The sequence below is a fragment of the Carlito syrichta genome, unplaced genomic scaffold (genome assembly GCF_000164805.1).
Source record: "Carlito syrichta isolate Samal-C Ts95f unplaced genomic scaffold, Tarsius_syrichta-2.0.1 Scaffold309463, whole genome shotgun sequence".
Taxonomy (NCBI): Eukaryota; Metazoa; Chordata; class Mammalia; order Primates; family Tarsiidae; genus Carlito; species Carlito syrichta.
The window spans coordinates 297,168-311,192 of NW_007253559.1; the positions used below are offsets into that span (position 1 = coordinate 297,168).

General features: G+C 34.8%; 1 protein-coding gene across 15 annotated transcripts in view; it reads right to left on the reverse strand.

The window, feature by feature from the left end:
* NRXN1 (neurexin 1) overlaps positions 1-14,025 on the reverse strand; it is a 701,758-nt gene that overhangs the window by 232,220 nt on the left and 455,513 nt on the right. The gene's annotated exons all lie outside the window — the stretch shown is intronic.

Genomic DNA, 14,025 nt, shown 5'->3' on the forward strand with positions numbered 1-14,025 from the left:
ACCAGTTCTCTTTATCCTTCACAACTACTGGGAACTTGATCTTACTTATTCAGCCTAAGGCATGTATTGCCTTCCTCTTTCACACTCACTACCAATGCCCTGGCCAGGCCCATTTTATCTCTGAAGTCCTGATGCTAACCTGATTGTAACTCATTTCTTTGACACCATTCTTCCTCTCTGTAGTCTACCTTCTTCACACTGGCACCAGAGCTGTTGTTCAAAGGAATGAATCAGTCACGTATTACTCAATTACAGAATTCTCACTATGACCCTATTTTTTTTACCTGTCTCCATAGTAACCCAGACCTACAGACTAGGCTATATGTGCTCTGTTCTATATGGTAGCTACTAGACTCAGGTAGTTATTTACAGTTAAATAGTTTACAATGAGATGCAATTAAAACCTCAGTCATCAGTTATACTAGTTTGCATTTCATGTTCAATAACTAATATGGTTAGTGACTTCCATAATGGACAGTACAGATATAGAGTACTTCACAGAAAGTTCTGTTGTTTAGTGTTGGCCTATATAGACATTTTTCTGATTGTACTGAAATTCTACTCCCTGGGTGGCATTGAATACAGAACCATTCAATGACTCTACCATTGCACATGTTATGTCCTTTATTTGGCCTACCTTCCTCACTTATAGTTTTTTTTTTTTTTTTGATCCTCATATCCCAGTTTCAATGTGACCATGAGTAAAGCTGTAACTGATACCCGCAGTAGATTCATTCTAATGCTCCTGAGCACACACAGCACCCTGCTTATACCACTTTGATAAAATTTTCCATTTTGTACTCTTTCTCCTTATCCAGCTTGCTTTTACACCAAATTATAAGCTATTTGGGCTAGATATTTTACTTTCTTTATGTATACAACTTTTTTCTCAGTGAGAAGCACATAATAAACTTCAAAAATGTTAAATTTTGATTGGAGTCTGAGTATTTATCCTTAGTTACTAGTTTGATTTTAAAAAGCAGTAGTCATGCCTCAAGAAAAGTCTTGGGTTTCAGAACTAAACTTTTTCCATTATCACTTGCAAGTATTCCAATCTATTAACTATACCATTCAACACACTGCCTCCAAGTAGCCATATGCTTATCAATTGAACTCTTGGTGTCAAATGGAAGTAGGATTAACAATTCAAACAATCCTGTGGATTTAAATTGGATCTAGCCTTGCACCCTTTGTATTGTTAATATTTTTTATTCTCCTAGTGAATTTCTCCAGTACTCCGTAGGAACATTGATAATTCTCCTCTAAGTGGATTCAATTACTTAAAGAAATCAGGCTCTATCACTTTGAGAAAATCTGAGCTTTGCTCAAACTACAATTCAGTGAGCTGACCTAGAGTTAATCATCTTTCACTAGTTCATTTATCAAAGAGACAAGCACAACAATGCATGGATTCTGGCACACAGTTTTTATGCATAAGCCATATAAATTAATTCCTATTAAGTAAGCTTAAACAGCACTTGCAATGAATACTGACATTTATAAAGAACACAGTCTATATTCATAATTTTCTGTCTGCATCTGGATATCAGAACTAGTTAAGAATGTATGGATTCTATTTGTTTTCTATATAAAATAAAGCTCACCATTTTGGGCAAAGCAGTCACTTATTGATACTTCCAAATTCTCCTAGTTGCAAGATTTTCCTGGAGAAGTAAAAATATATCATTGCAAAATGCTCCTATAAGGACAAAATTGCAGAAAATTTGTGTGTCATTTTTGCATATATTTACAATTTCTGAATGGCAGAAAGGTATCAGGTGGTATAGGATTAAGAAGAACCATTTGGGAATTGTGTTGAAATCTATCTACTATTTTCTTGCTACTCAGCACCACCTTTAGTTTCTGAGATTACTAAAACTAAAACCTTTGTTTTACAAAACCCTATGCCTCCCCATACCATGTCCACATGGAGCCCAGAGTGATTGCTATGTTCTTACACGACTCTATATCCCTGACCAGAGTCTATAGACTGAGGAATAGGCTTCAACTGGGCCAAACACAGTACTTTTCCTCACTAAACACATTTGGTTGGTCCAGGAGTAGGTACTTCACTTAGCCCATTACATCTAGAGCCAAGCACCTATCCGCCTCTTCATCCTGGGATATTTGGATTTCAGACACTAACTTCAAAAAGGGTTATGTCTCACTGGGGCTAAATATTTGGGAAACAAAACTTGAGAGCTATCAGAAACCAAGGTTTCTACCATAAGGAAAAGTTCAGTCTTCAGTGAAATAGAATAAAGCTGACAACCCGAGAGAGGCAAGAGGAAAATCAGATTGATTCTTGACAGTGCTTGAATCCCTAGGGCTGGACTTGAACATTCTTTTTGCTTCAGCTTGGTAATTCAAGGCTTTCTTCCATTCTGGGAACTAATAAATCTCCGCCTTTGCTTAAATGGTTCAGGCTGCCTTTATGACAGTTACAACCAAACAATTTAACTCATATTCATTAAAAACTAGTGCACACTAAAATTTGCAGTCAAAAAGACAGTGACATTTCAGACTCTTCCCAAAACAAAACAAAACAATGAAAGTGACAGAGGTTTAAAATAGGATATCAGTATGTACCAGTATAGCATTCTTATTTCCTTGTGTTTCTTTTCTAATCGTCCTACTATGTTTTCTTAGAATGTTTAATATGATGGAAACAGGAAAGGTTAGGCCTTAGGCTTCTAGTTTCTAATGTACTTATACAAAAAAGAATGATTTTTAAATGGTAAGAAGGACTTCAAAGTTTGAAAATAAACAAATAAAAAGAGATCAATAAATAATATAGGATAGAAACAGAAAGTAGATTAGTGGCTGCCTGGGGCTGGGTATGGGAAATGAGAATGTCTAAAAATGGGTATGAGGTTTCTTTTGGCCGACGGATTTGTTCTAAAGTTCAATTGTGGCAATGGTTGCAATTATTCTGTAAATTTACATAAAAAATAGGGAACTGTACAGTTAAAATAAATGGGTTTTACTTTATAAAAACGATACCTCAAAAAGCCTTTAAAATAAAAAAGCAAGCAAAAATACAAATAAAGAATATAGGCTTTTCTAAAATTATTAAATGGCCACAGAAAATGCTTACCAATAACCATCAGTGGGAATCAAAATTACCTAACTCCAGTGGAAGAAGCATGCTGCAAATGTAAAGACAGCTGAAAAATCTGTTTACGTTTTTAAATCCTGGCAAAATGCACTTATCATAAAATTTACCATCTTAAACATTTTTAAGTGTGCAGTTCATTGGTATTAAGAACATCTGTGTTGTGGTGCAACTATCACTACCACCCATCTCCATAACTCTTTTCATCTGGTAAAACTCTATTCCCTTTAAACAATAACTATTTCCCCTCTTTCCAGCCTCTTGTCACTACCATTTCACTTTTTGTCTCTATGACTTTAACTGCTCCAGGTACCTCACGTAAATGAAATCATATCGTATCTTTTCATGACTTCAGAGCTTCTAAATATGTTGAATTTGAAGTGTTGAGGGAACATTTTCATGACTGAGATTAGAGCTTAAAATACAAATTTCTGAGTAATTCACCAAAAAATAGATGAAGACTTGGGGGTAGCTAGCAGGTGAAAGAAACAAGAAGGGGAATTAAAGAAAGAAATGAAGTTGCTGAAGAAAGATCCTTTAGGAATATTTACCAAAAATGTGTGGGGGGTGATTTAACTACGATGAAAAAATTAAGTGTCACAAGAATCTTTCCCTTTCCCACTACACCTTATTCATAATTTCCAAAAACTTAAAAAGGGTCCTCAGCACTGATTATTTGTCTTTCCATAAGTCTGTGCATCATTCTTCAGAGCCCAGCAGGATGTGCAAGTAGTACAAAGTGCACAGCTAAATATTTTCCAGCTTTAATCCATTTAAGTGTAACATATTGTCTAGTTAAGTCATCCATCACTATTTGCTGACATTCATAGACAGTGCATTTTCTTACACACAATTACTTCATAAAACACCAGAAGAAATTAAATTATGTTGGAACAAGTTGATGTCTAGCACAACTGGAAGAGAAAGAAAAAGCTCTCGACACTATTATTCCAATGTTAATGTCCTGATCCTGATATTTCTTACAAAGAAAATGGTTTGCTTTGAAGTGTCTAATTGATGGATATAATTAAAACCTAAAGCTACTTTGGAAGGGAACAAAAACCCCCTCTTCAAGAAGCTGAGTTTTAAGCCATTGCTTTGATTCTGATGTAGTGTATCTTGTTACATGATATTATTATGACATCACCAGTGGAATATTGTTTATAATAAGTGCAATACTGATTGCTGAAGATATTGGTCTACTTAAGAGGGAAAAAGTTAACAATTCCTTCTCCACCACATATTGGTGGTTTATTAAAAGATAGACATTTTATGTTCTCACTCATAAGCGGACCTTGAACAATTATTATAATATTATAAGAAAGGGATTAGCAGTAGTGGGAAACTGCCAGGGTTGGGGGTCGAAGTGGCAGTTGAGGGAAACTGTTAGGGGAGGGAGGAACACACCTCATCAACAAGGTATCGGCATAATCAACGTTTGTATACCTCACCCTGAATTGTACCCTACATCTTTATAATAAAATTTTTTTAAAAAATTGATTAGAATAAAAATAAATAAATAAAATTAAAAAGATAGCTTTTTTGGCAGTTGGAAAGAAGCAATCGATTCTATAAAATATTATTAGGTGTCCATAGAGATAGTGAAGCTTTTCTTGCAGGATGAGACAAAAACCGCCTAAGATAGGGACATCCAAGAATCACCTACCATTCATCATATACAAGGTAACTGCCTTCCTCTAAGTTCACTCAAGCAGAAAATGAACAGCTGCCAATGGTGATCAGAGAGATAGAAAATGCCGCTTCCAGGAATGAAAGTCTCTTTTTGTGTGTGTGTGTTTTCTTCTAAGTTAAACCAATATTCTATATACTTTTGCTGAAATAGCAAGAGGGCCAGACTTGATAAGATCACAGTCCTGGAACTGATCAGTTGCTCCTTGATGTGTTTACAGAATTTCACAATGATATAACCAACAGATGCTCAAAAGTAGCCTCAAAACCAACAAAGACAAACATTCTGTTTTTCAATTTTTGGTGAATTATTTTGAAGTTTCAAAGCATATCATTCCAAATGAAACTTTACTAAGATAATCTTTAGATCTTGACTATTTGGAAGATTCTAAAATATACAAATCTGAAAGCCCCCCTCAAAACTAAATCTCCTCTGAAAACAGACACCTATTTGAATAATTCAGTTTTATTGACTGCTTCTCATTAATCAATGAGTACAATAAAAAATACACCAATGCTTCAGAAATAATTCATGTTATTAAGGCTCAAGCTGTTAGTATGAAAACCTTAAGTGAAATAAAGTGTATTCTGAATTATAAGTGGTGTCAAGCCATTGATAGTAGAAGAAACTATTCAGAGATGTGACCCTGTTCTTCATGGATGAACTCTGCCTGCATGGAAATATCTGTGAAAGAAGAGATGCAAAAGAGACCAAGAATTAGGAAAAATGTCTTGGGAGAAGGAAGGATGCTCCATTGGTATAAAATAATGAAGAACTTTTATTTTTGTGACTGGTCATTGACACTGGAGATAGATCCAAAAATACTTTGAATCACACGATTACGCCATGAAAGAAAGTATCCTTGAATGTCCAAGACTTGGTATGTTTGTTAAAAAAAATTGTCTTCGTTATTTTATAGCCATATATTCTAAATGTTTACAAGGAAAACAAAGCACATTGCTTTCATGAGCATTAGAATCTGATATGTGAGAAAGTATCCAGGCTTTGTAACTAGAAGAATTTGCATCCAATTCGGTAATAACCTGTGATTTAGCTACTATTGAAGCTAAACCTTTCTTACTTTTTCAAATCATGAAGCAATAAGAGTAAGGGATCAAAGAGTACAAAATTGAGTATGATCGTGGATTTATGCTTTTTCTAAAATCAGATAAGATACAGTTGCTAGTGTTGATGAGATGACAGCTAAAAAAAAAAAGCCCTTCTGGTACAAAAAGATGGATCAGCAATTTGTTACAGAAAAATTTACATTAAGAAAACGTGAGCAGGTAAATATACTCTAAATGTACCCTAAAGAATTGCTCAAAAAAGACTCAAGTGGATAAAGGACTTCTCGAAATGTTCTCAGTGGTCCATGTCAAAAACCATCCAAAGAGTCCTAGTTCAAGTTTGTGATCTTTTGGGTAGTTTTTGTTGCAATAAAATGACAGCAATTTTAAAGAAGGTATAAATTCTGTAGAATTAACTGTTTAATATTAAATACAATTGTATGGGATTATTTCCTGGGCTCTTAAAAATTATATACAACTTTTTTTTGAACAAAGTTTCACAATGAATAGTGACCTACTATTTCATGAAAAGTTGATTTAATATTTGATTACATAGGGTGTGTGTGATGTCTATAATTTTGGGCATTAGACTATTGGTCAGAAATGTAATCTTCATTGTAATAGCATTTTAGGGGAACAATTATATTTTATATATCTCATTTCAATTTATGGTACCTATTCTAGAAGCATAATCTGTCAAAACTGCCAGAATGGTCTGCAGTACTCCAGTGGTACTTTACAGCTAATGTCATCACCGCCCACCACTCATCTGCATAATGCATTTAACTTTACAAATAATATTTGCATCTATATACTTGCTTCATCTTCAGAATGGACCTATAAAGTGAGTAGAGAAGGGATTATGAACTAAGTTCCACTTATAAGAAAAATGAGGTAACAATGCATTAGTGGCAAAATCTGGACGATAATTCAAATCACTTGGCTCTAAACTACTGCATGCTTTTCCAAAGAGCAACTCAGTATTTCCAGGGACTCAATTCAGTGGACAGATTTAGATCATGGGTTAAAAATGTTGAGAATGTTAGGATGAATGTCTGGGGTGAGGTACCTCCTCACTCTTGTTTATCTAACTAACAACAAAAACAGAATGGAAGTGTTTTGACAGGAAAACAACTTTTCATTCCAGATGAATATAGTCCCCTTTTTGATGAAACCAAAAGGTCAGCAAAGTGTTATAGCATCTGGAATGTCCACAATAATTTTTATTTATCTGCACTGACAGCCAGCAATGTTATACAATATTCATTATTGTACAATATTATTATCTGTTTATATTTATCCATCTATCTTCCTACTAGATAGTGTGTTCCTCAAAGGATGAAGCTTACTTATTCCCCTCCGCCCCCCCCCGCGTTTAGTGCCAGGCATATTGAAGTTGCTCAGGAAAATTTGTGGGAAGAAGGAATAAAGGGAGAGAAGGAAAGAGGGATAGAGGGAAGACAACCTTTTAAACCTTTTGCAAACCACTCTACTGATTGAATTTATGACATAGAAGAGTTCAGGAGGAGCAAAAAGAAATGCTGGAAGTCATAATAATAAATGATTATCTTGAAAACAAGTAAGAGACTAACTTAATTTAGTATTCAGTGATCTATCACAGAAACAAAAAACTGAGTGCCACATGTCCTCACTTATAAGTAGACTCTGAACAACTATCATAATACTACACAAAAAAGGGATTGGCAGTAGTGGGAAAGTGCCAGGGAAGGCAGGGGGAGGGGAACACTTCATCAATAAGGGTATCTGATCTTAACTCAGGCAAAGTGGGGACCGAAGTGAGGCCCAAATTTTATCTGTACAGTGACCATTTGTATATCGAATGCCAAATTACACCCCACATTCTTAAAATAAAAAATAATAATAAATTTTAAATATAAAAGAAGAAAAAATTTCCAGTAGTTAGCCTGCATTAAAGAGATAAACTTTTTAACACAACTCTATAGCAAATTGGGTAACTGCCCAAAGTTGTGCCCAAACTGCTCCTTATCCAAACTGATTTTTATGATTTGGTTTCACAAAACTGATTTCTAACTCAGTGCAATAAACTACATAAGAACTATGTGGTGTTTTATACGGTGTTAAGAAGAAAACACTATTACTGGCACTTGTATCAAATAAAATAGTTTTCTTTGACAGGTTAACTCAAACTAGGAAAATGAATTCGTTAAAACTCTTCATAGACCTTATATTTTGGAATCTGCAGTCTCCTAAATGTAAAACTTTGCTTATAAACATTGTCAGGGTAAAATTTCATCTTTAAACAGAGTAATTGCTTCTATTTCCTGGAATGTTTACACAGAAACTCCTGCAGAATTACTCTAAGAAAGAAATAGAAAAGAAAATCAATAGCAACAGTGCACTATGAAATAACCTTTGTGGCAGGAACAAAACTAGAAGATTAAGATAAGACCATAAAAGTATGAAATAATGAAAAGGGTACCAAATTCAGCCTCATAAAAAAGATTGAAGAGGATTTTAAATGTATATCACATACATACTCAATACAACGTTGACATTTTGCAATTTTACTAAAGAATTTTTTATAAATATTATTTTCTAAATTTTAATTTTTTCAGAAATTAAGTAGTAATTGATACCATTATGCCAGACCTCTTAGGTAGCCACAAGCCATACTCCGATATGACTTGGAAAAATATACTTTACAATATTATTACAAATTTCTCATTTTCCAAATTCTTTTTGAGATGATATTGTTATATGTTTTTAATTTTTTAATCACATAATAAATTCCCTCTCTTTAAAATGCTGACTGTTAGTTACACAAATAATTACAGATGCCTTTACTATTTGTAGGCAACTTTTTTCATTATTTGTGCTCCATTTTTCTTCTCTTCCAATGATTCTGGAGATATTCTTGAAAGACAAGCTTAAAATACCTATCAATTTTTACCCTAAATATTAATTTAAGTTAAAAATTACACACTTTTACTTGAAATGCTGAACAATAAAAATAATTTCAACCATATATATGATAATACAGAATACAATATCTGAAGTAATTTGAAAACTGACATAAATTTCCATGCTTCTTTATTTAGCCTAGCAGAACCCAAAAGTTACATGGTTGATGGTAACTGCTTCAATGGTAGCATCTTATTAACCATCAGGTCCACTCAAGACTAGAATGAAATAATTTCTTTTTCCATTAAATGACCCACAAGTAACAACTGAATTCCCCATCTAACCTAGTGGCCTCTGTAATTTGTGGTAAGATAAAGGGGAAAACAGATCTAAATAAGACAAAGGAGAAAATAGATAAACTTACCTGATAAGCAATCTAAAGGATGTCAAGGTTTTCTGCTTGCTTTTGCTAACATGTTTTATTTTTTGAGCCTTGTTGGTCAATGGGTTTCTGGGTCTACATCACAATCTCCTTTACATATGTATTAGTTAAGGACATGTTCTGTATGGGCTTTTGCAGTTGAGAATGACATTTTCCTTTTTCTTTTGTTGGTAATGTATCCCTCCAAAGTTCCCTTATTTGACCAAAGTCTTACATAAATAGAAATTGGCCATTATTCTGAATATTAAAATGTCCAATAAGTATTTACTTTCTCTTGATGTGTTTTAACATTGCCACAGGTTTTTATCTGCTCTTGATGTCATAAATTTGGAAATGTGAATTACACTGTACAAACACAAGACTTCCACATGGATTTTCAGGAAGTTCATAAGCAAGATGACAATATGAAGACAGCATCTACACTTGATCTTATTGCAACTATCACTTTGAGCTAAGTTTATAGAGCTTGAAGGAGAAATCATTACCTGCTTCTTTTGAAAGCAAATCCATCCTCTCCAACCTCATCTCATAATTTTCCTTTCCCTCTGTTAGGGCATACTGATTTATATTGCATCTCAATTTTGAAATTCACATCAGAACAACTTCACATTGTTTAGTAACTTTTGAGTTATACAGTATTAAAATTAATTCCATTATGACCAATATTCTGTCACATCACTTAATTACATTGACATTTATTGTAATTGCCTCTAATAAATTAGACACATTTAAATAAATTCTAGCTAAGAATTCAAATAAATGAGAGCCACCTGGCACAATGACAAAAATAAACTTTCAGTACAAGAGTGGCAAAGACATTCTACTTTCCATACTAAAATGATTTAGTTTGATTGACAAAACATGGAAGCATTCACTCTGAGATCAGGACATTTACTTTTTGCATTAGGTATAAAAAGTTTGGAATAAATTTTGTGGTAATAAATAGGCAAAGAAACCCAGAAGAAATATGGGTAGTTATTCTTTCTCTTTTTTAAAAAAATTATGTAAAATGGCACTGGAATTCTTTATAGTCATTTTCAACGGACAATTATTGACCACATACTATTCATCTAGCACTAAACGGAAGCATCAGATTACGAAATGGGACTTTTTCCATTGCATTTTCTTTGGCAGCTTGAACATAACTATTAGAAGCAAAAAGAAATAAATACTTTATACTCTAATATGGGGCCAGATCCCCTGCTAGGGGTTATAATCAAGAGCAATACATACCCCCACAATCCTCCCTTCCTTAATACAAGATGACTTGAGGATCAGGAAAGAGACAACATATTCCTACTGGAGAGTACAGAGTTTTTATTCTCTGTTCCCCACCAAAGTACAGTACCCAAGTGAGAGAGCCCAAATGAGAGAGAACTCTAGAATAAATAAAGATAGGGACACTGGCATGTCACTTTCAGGGCTCTGTACTTCTTGCCACTGGAGTGAAGCAAACCCAGCTGAAGAACTTGTGACTCAATTTAATATATGATCTCTGTGGCTTAAAGCTATATATGAAGAGAAAGAGGTGCCTAATCCTTCCCTGAAGTTTCTGAAAGCAAGAACCTTTTGAAACAGTTTTTGCTAGGAGTTACAGAACCTAAGAAGCAAAGAAGAAAGGGCCCCTCTAATCCTCACATTCAATAACCCTGAGGTTATTGAAGACCACAGTGACTAACTGCATTTCATGTAGAGAAGTATAGAGTAGAAGACATGGACTACAGGTGTTCTTGATAATAGCTAAATTAGGGGGTTCTCATGGGGGAGTGAGGGACATTAGCTGCTACAGAAAAATACAACACCAGGAGCAACGGCATGTTGTGTTTGCACACTTTCAAATAGCATGTATATGGGTTCAAACCTTAGCACTGACACTATTTTCAAGACCTTTGTCAATTTACTTAAGGTTTCTGAGCCTTAATTTTCTCCTCTGCAAAAAATGAGAACAGTGATCTCTACCTCATAGGACTTTTATGAGGAATAATTTGGACAATGTTTTTGGAAATGATTTCAAATGATTACACTATGCAAACAATGATATTACTTAACCCATATATTACATCCACCTTCACTCCTTGTCCATATCATCTTACTATATTATATGTATTCTTAGACCAGCTAGAATCTTGTACAACTATATGTCTTGTGTACTCCCTAGAGGTGCTTTATTTAACAGAATCTAAGAATGACTTACAATCATCCTCATCTTCATATAATCCTTTTCCCTTTGAGTGTGGGTGGATCCTGTAAATATGACAGTACATTTCACCAATGACACAGGTTAAGCATCCCAAATCCAAAAGTCTGAATTCTGAAATACTCCAAAATCTGAATTTTTTTGAGATCAATACGAGCTGAAAACAAATGTTCAGTGGGGCATATTGGATTTTGGAATTTTAGATTTGGGGTACTCAGTTGGGTGATCACAATGCAAATATTTCAAAATCGGAAAAACATCCAAAATCAAGAATTTTTTGATCTCAAGAATTTAAAATAAGGGAGTAATAAGGGAGTCTGTCTATCTATCTATCTATCTATCTATCCATCCATCTATCCATCTACCTACCTACCTACCTATCTACCTGCCTACCTACCTACATATCTGCCTATCTACAGGGAGATTAACAAGGTGAGCCTAACCTGAATGCATGAACCCATTTAAAGCAGAATTTTTTCACTAGATGTTGGCATAAGTAAAAGTCAGAAAGATGTGAAACATGAAAGGAACCCAACACACCATTGGTGCTTTGAAGATGAAGGAGCCACATGAGAAGGAATGTAGAGGCCTTTAGAAGGAAAGAGCTGCTCCCTGAAGATGGCCAATAAAGGAACAGGGACCTCAGAGGTACAACCTCAAGGAACTCGTATTCTGCTGACAGCCTGAGTGAGTTTGGAAAAAGATTCTTCCCCAGAACCTCTAGATAAGAGTCCAGCCAGCCCAGCTGACACTTTAAGTTCAGCATTGTGAGGTCCTGAGCAAAGAACACATCTAATCCTGCCCAGACTTCTAACCTGGTGCTATAATAAATGAGTGTTGTTTTAAGCCACTAAATTTATGGCATCCATTATGCAGCAATAGAAAACTAATACAGATTTTGTAACAAGATGTGGGATGCTATTCTAGCAAATATAGCAAATACTTAATATATAAGAGTAGCTTTGAAATTGGGCAGAAAGAGACATCAAAGAGATCCAGAGCATGAGGAGGAGTCGAAATGCTGCCACTGGTGTGAAGACGAAGAGCATTATGTGCAAGAATGGGAGAGCTGCTAAGAATGTCCCTCAGCTGACAACCTGCAAGGAAACCAGGACCCCAGTACTATGGTCTCATGGAACTGGATGGTTGTCTCATTGTCTGTAGGAATTTGGACATAGATTAATCCCCAGAGTGTGAAAATAAGAGCCCTGTCCAAACACCTTAATATGAGCTTTCCTGAGACCCCAAGTAGGGAAGCAAGTCTTTAATATTAGCCTCATTGAGACCCTAAGCAGAGAAGCAAATTGACTCAATCCAGACTTCTGATTTACAGAAATATTAGCTAACTGTTTATGGACTGCTGACTTCATAGTAATCTATTATTCAGCAACAGAAAACTAATACTGATGCTACAACCTATATACTTACTAAATGAAAGCCACTGATGGAATGTTCATGAAGCAACTAATATATAATGTTGAGAGCATTTCACATGAGGTCTGAGTTGAAAAGTCTCCTTATGAATTTTGTATCCTGGAGTATTAGAATCTGAAAAAAAGTGTTGGAAGCCAATTACAATTGGGATTTATTGGCAGATATGTATAATGACTCCTGGTGATACTGAAAATATTTATTGAGGCCAGTGCAATAGTTTTATAAAAGCTGTAGTCAGGTAGAATGGAGGCTCAGCACCAAGATAATTTGGTCAACTCTCACGGTTTACCTATAGACAGATGACATGCAGAGTGCGTACAATGAAATGATATTTTTTGTGTTAAAGAGTGAAGTCTCAGAACACTTAATAAAAGAGGTAATCAGTAGTTTGGAATGTCTTTATGGGAAAGGCAGGGCTTTCATTGAGTCTCACCAATGAGTATTAATGGCAAAAGCAAAAGAACATTGATGATGAACTAAAACAAAACTGCAGAGATGATCAAATCTGCTCCCCTGCTTTTCCTCCATGGATTATAGTATCTCATCATTCCCTGCCAAAAAGAGCATCCCTTTTATTTTAGTATATCTCCAGGGAGAAAGATCAAAGAATACTCTCCCAGGAACTTAATTATCCTTCCTTGGAGGAAATCTTCTTTCAGTATGAAGGAAAAAAGTAAAGGCCATTTCATCTTGTTCTGCTTCCATCCATGTCTGTTAATTTTACAACACATGTTTAGATATTAGATATTTTAAGAATACAGATACCAAGCCGGCATCTGGTGCTATTGGCAACCAGTACAAGGTTAAACACCAATGTGAATTTATAAATGCCTTTTCCTTGGAAGTAATGGTTCTAAAAAATAACCTGATTGTCAATTGCCCCCTAATTCATAAAGAAAAAAAGGTAACATTATCAAATAACAAATTTATAAATCACTGGATTTATAACCTTGTCTACAAAGCATTTTTAGAATATAGTTTTCGAAGTTGACTATATACTGGAGTTAACTAGGAATCTTTAACACAGTCTAATGTCTGGATTCTACGCCCCCAAAAATTCTTAGTTAACTGGTCTGGAGTTCGGTTTGGGTATTGTGATTGTTTGAAGAGCTCCCTTGGTCATTTTAACATATGGTCTCTGAGCCATGACCCAAAATTACATATACAGTTCACGCCTGGTGAAAGAAAACTGTGAGT